Genomic DNA, 6,000 nt, shown 5'->3' on the forward strand with positions numbered 1-6,000 from the left:
GCCATAAAAAGGAATGAAACTGAGTTATTTGTAGTGAGGTAGATGGACATAGAGTCTGTCATACAGAGTGAAGTAAGTCAGAAAGAGAAAAACAAATACCATATGCTAACACATACATGTGGAATCTAAAAACACGGTACTGATGAACCTAGTGGCAGGGCAGGAATAAAGACACAGAAGTAGAGCACAGACTTGATGACACAGGGGGAAAGGGGAAGCTGGGACAAAGTAAGAGAGAAGCATTGACATATATACATTACCAAATGTAAAATGGATGGCTAATGGGAAGCTGCTACAGAGCACAGGGAGATCAACTTGATGCTTTGTGATGTCCTAGATGGGTGGCATAGGGAGGGTGGGAGGGAGGCTCAAGAGGGAGGGGATATATGTATACATACAGCTGATTCATTTTGTTGTACATCAGAGACTAACACAACATTGTAAAGCAATTACACTCCAATAAAGATGTGAAAAAATTATAAATAATAAATTCTGAAGAAAAAAAAAAAGATTTTTAGGCCCCATCTCCAGAGTTCCTGTCAGCATATTCTGGCAGGTCCTGAAAAGCTGCATTTCTAACAGGCTCCTGGGGATATTGATGCTGCTCCAGGAGCCCCACTTTGAGAACTGCTATATTAGAGAAGAACAAGGAAAGTGTAGCAGATGGATTGGAAATGCTTAAGACTGCTGTTGAGAGGGTGCCAATTCCTACTAAGTCACTAGTTTTCAGAATGAGGGGCTGAAAAGGACAGAAAGCAGCAGTAATGCAATCTAAAAAGACATACATAGTCAGGTAAATAAATTCTAGAAATTTAAAAGAAAAAATCATCATGGGTCATTAACAATTGTGTTACCTCCTTCTGGGAACCACAACATTTTCAAACCTTTTTTTTATACATAGTACTCACAAGGACAGTGTGACTCACTCGGCTGGCATTGCTTAAAGAAATATTTGTGCAACCTCTTCCCCCTCTGACTCTTAGATGCTGAAGACAGATTCTCCCAGGGAATGGCGGGGAGATGGTACCTGTCACAAAGCTATGTCTGTGAGAGTCACCCGTGTGGTCTCCTCCTGGTCAGGCATCACTGAACTACGGGCGAAGATGCTAGGGAAGTATTTACTGTTTCTGAGCCCCAGGGGGATGATTTCTCATCGCTCCTTGTTAACTAAATTGTCCCTCTGATGCTCTGCTCTTCAAGTCATTCAGCTCCCTTTGGGTAGAGAGCAAATGGCAGAACAGAACAGGTGTGCTAATTCTGTTTCCAGGAAGGCAGCTTTGGGGCCAGATGGGTCTCTCTCCCACTACGACCCTCTTCCTTCTAGGAAGAGATTTCATCACTATTGATTTGGCTTTGAGGTAAGGACATTCCCCTTCAGGAATGTGTCTCTGATGCAAAGAATCATCTCCCTAAAGCCACAGTACGTAGGGTCTCAAAGTAACACAGAAGAAAAGAGACACATCTGTCTCAGTGAAATCCTTGTGACACTGGGTACATGCTGTGTAGATAGAGTCCTGTTTCAAGAGAGGGGCGTCACCTGTGTTAAACGATACTGTGAGTTCAAGTAATAAAGGCTGAATTATCGCCCTTGGATTTAGTGATATGGAAAGAGCAATTTTGGTAGAGTTCTGGGGAGAGGTCTGCATGCAGTGAGCTTGGGAGTTACATGGCAGTAGGAAAACTGACCTCATGAGTATAAAACATCGTGCCAAGATCTTTGGTGGTGAAGGGAAAGAGAGAGACGGTAGTATCATAAGGTGTGTTTTTTTTTCATGTTGGACATGAGAAAATATTTAAATGGCGAAGGAAAAGTTTCAGTTGGTTGTAGGAAATTTAATTGGTACTATATCATTTAATACAAGTGATGTGATATATTTCTAAATGAATGAATCATTTATTTTATACAGCAGTAAAATCAAAGAAAGATGTGTTATTAACATGTTTCATGGATAAAATATATTTCCTATCACCAAGTATAACATCATTAAATGAGAGGGTTTTTACTATATATATATATATATAAAAAACACTTAACAAAGGTATGTAAACTCAAAGGTATAATCCAACAGCTACTGGAACTGTAAATACAAGATGTAAAATATTATATAGGGAATTTTTTTATTCCTTTTAGTAAATAGTCTTAAAGAGCAACAACTCCATTACAACAAGATTCAAAAATCTTTATGCCATCAACTCTTATTTTTAGGCTATAAGTTGAACACATTTCTTAATAAATTTGAAAAATCTTTGAGACTGTATCAAAACATCAGTTGGACACTGTTTAATACTGCAACATTCAGTTAAAGAAAAGTACTTGCATTTTTTCAAATTTTGAATCAACTGTTATTTGATATTATAAGGAAAGTATTCTATAGGCCATTGTTCAGTGGCTCAACTGAAGATCTTTCACATCTAAAAAAAGTTCTTTTCAGTTTTTTGCTGATAATTTCCCAACAAAATTTCCATAACTGCAAAAAATGGATTTATCATGGATCAAAAAATGTTTTTATTTTGTGAGCAAGAATCCAAGTCATTTTTTATAAATTTATTTATTTTTGTTTATTTTTATTGGCTGCATTGGGTCTTCATCACTGTGCACAGGCTTTCTCTAGTTGTGGTGAGTGGGAGCTACTCTTCATTGCCGTGTGTACACTTCTCATTGCGGTGGCATCTCTTGTTGTGGAGCACAGGCTCTAGGCATGTGGGCTTCAGTAGTTGTACCACATGAGATCTTCCCAGACCAGGGATCAAACCCGTGTTCCCTGAATTGGCAGGCGGATTCTTAACCACTGCACCACCAGGGAAGTTCCTCCAAGTCATTTTATAGCTGACCAAAGTTAGAAATGCAGATCTGTTTCCAAAAAAATGGTTTTAAAACTTCTGTAGGTTGTACACGCATGTTCATAGCAGCATTATTCACAAGAGCCAAAAGGTGAAAGGCACTCAAGTATCCATCAGCATATGAATGGATAAACAAAATGTGGTATAAACATACAATGGAACACTATTCAGTCTTAGAAAGTCAGGAAATTCGGACATATGCTACAACACAGATGAAGCTTGAAGTCATTAGGCTATGTGAAATAAGACACGAAAGGACACATATTGTATGATTCCTCTTATGTGACGTTCCTAGGGTAGTCAAATTCATCAGAAAATAGAAGAGTGGGTACAGGGGCTGGGGAGGGGGATGGAGAAGTATTATTTAATGCACGTAGAGTTTCAGCTGGGGAATATGAAAGATGGATGGTGGTGATGGTTGCACAACAATGTGAATGTTCTTAATGCCACAGACCGTTGACCAAAAAATGGTGACATTTACGTCATATATAATATATGTAATTTTTATATATTATATCTCTACTCTACCACAATACATAAAAAGCAGTTTAAAATTCTGTTAGTCACCTAATTTCAGGTGACAAAATTCATCAATTTTTTTGGCCAATGACAGGAAAGTTCTTATCAAATTAATTATTTGGGGAAAATATCTCAATTGTGCCCACTTCACTGTGTCTGAAAATTTTTTACACGATAAACATCTGTTTTATTTTGTTCTGTTGCAGCAAATATGATTGCCATCAATTATGATGTACTTTTTTCCAGTCTCTTTTCTCCTTTACATTCCAGTCACTGTACTACTTTCTGCATTTTCACTCAATTCTACATCACTAGTATGACTTCATTTTGAAATGCAAAAACTTGTCCATACTTATTTTCTAAACTAGAAAAATAATTGCACTATAATTAAAATAATCATTTCAATTTAATTAATTATAGTGTATGTGGTATCACTGTAACTTGTGCTTTATATTCATATAAAGCATTATTGTGTAACATTGGTGCATTAAAAAAATCATTCAAACTGAATGAAACCATTGTACCAACTAGATGACCTGTAAGACACACACACACACACAATAACGCCCACTTTGAAAGTGAAATGGAATCTCAATGAGAAAATAAAATTGTGTGTGTGTGTATGTGTGTGTGTGTGTGCGTGTGTGTGTGTGTGGAAGTATTGGATGTTTTTTTTTTAGTTGAGTAAAATACACATAATACAAAATCTACCATTTTAACTATTTTTAAGTATACAGGTCTGGCATTAAGAACACTCATAGTGGGACTTCCCTGGCGATCCAGCGATTAAGACTCTGAGCTTCCACTGCGGGGGGGGGGGGGGGGGGCGCGGATTCAATCCCCGGTCTGGGAACTAAGGTCCCACATGCTGTGCAGTGTGGCCAAAAATAAAAATAAGAACATTCATAGTGTTGCACAACCATCACCACCACCCACCATGCCACACCCCAATCCAGTTAAATCTGAATCCCTGGTGATGGAACCCTGGCATGAAGATTTTTAAAGCTTATCAGGGGCTTCCAATATGATGTCAATATTGAGGACCAATGACATGCATTCTCCCACATAACGCTCTTCAATAGATTTGATTAATGCCAAAGATTTTTGGACAATAGACATGGAATGTGGAAAGGGTTGAGAATTGTATGTTTATTTTAGAAAAAAGTGAGCTGTGAATTTCACCTGGGTGCCTGGGTCATAAGTAACAAATACAGAAGATTCCAGAGGTATTATAGGATTCAAACTCTGTGTGGTTCTTTTATTTTTTTTAATTTATTTATTTACTTATTTTATTGGCTGTGTTGGGTCTTCGTTGCTGCACACAGGCTCTCTCTAGTTGCGGTGAGCAAGGGCTACTCATTGTGGTGTGCGGGCTTCTCATTGCAATGGCTTCTCTTGTTGCAGAGCACGGGCTCTAGGCACGTGGGCATCAGTAGTTGTGGCACATGGGCTCAACAGTTGTGGCTCACGGGCTCTAGAGCACAGGCTCAATAGTTGCGGCACACGGGCTTAGTTTCTTCGCGGCATGTGGTATCTTCCTGGGGCAGGGATCGAACCCGTGTCCCTTGCATTGGCAGGTGGATTCTTACCCACTGCGCCACCTAGGAAGTCCCCTCTGTGTGGTTCTGACATATGTGGGATCTCAGAATATTCCTCCAATCCCATTAAAGATGTGTCCAAAGAAGTAATATTCAGATACGAAATGTCACAAGGAGTGAAAGCCATGAGCACTATAAAGATTATGGGACCAGGGAGGCATGCTTGCCAATTCCAAATGTTTGGTGTTGAAAAACTTTCTAATCCACAAACCAAAACAATGGTCCACATATTGCAATTAGGATGTTCTGCTGAGGAACCTCCACATGGCCTTCTTGATGTCCCTGTTCCCTGTCGGGAAACTTGATCCCACATGCCACAACTAAGAGTTTGCGTGCCACCACTAAAAGATCCCACCTACCACAACTAAGACAGAGAGCAGCCAAATAAATAAATAAATAATTTTTTTAAAAAAGAGTGGTGTATGCGTATACGTATAACTGATTCACTATGCTACACAGCAGAAACTAACACAACATTGTAAAGCAACAATACTACAATAAAAATTAATAAAGGGACTTCCCTGGTGGCCCACTGGTTAAGAATCCACCTGCTAATGCAGGAGACATGGGTTCGAGCTCTGGTCCAGGAAGATCCCACATGCTGCAGAGTAACTAAGCCCGTGCGCCGCAACTGCTGAGCCTGAGTGCCACAACTACTGAAGCCCACATGTCTAGAGCCCATACTCCGCAACAAGAGAAGCCACTGCAATGAGAAGCCCTCGCACTGCAATGAACAGTAGCTCCCATTCGCTGCAACGAGAGAGAGCCCGTGTGCAGCAACGAAAACCCAACACAGTAAATTAATTAATTAAAAATTAATAAAGAAAATAATAATAACAAAGTGTGCACCTAGATTTTGAGGGTGATTATGCAGATGAAATGAAACAAGGTACATACACGGCACACATAGCTCAGCGCCTGGCACTTAGGACGCCCACCATAACAATTCAGTTGTTACGGTTACTGACCTCCTCATTCATATCGTCATCTTCATGATCCTCTTGGAGTGCTTGGGGAACACTTTAGAGGGACCCATTTCCTG

This window comes from Hippopotamus amphibius, chromosome 15 (assembly GCF_030028045.1).
Source record: "Hippopotamus amphibius kiboko isolate mHipAmp2 chromosome 15, mHipAmp2.hap2, whole genome shotgun sequence".
In the NCBI taxonomy this organism is placed as follows: domain Eukaryota; kingdom Metazoa; phylum Chordata; class Mammalia; order Artiodactyla; family Hippopotamidae; genus Hippopotamus; species Hippopotamus amphibius.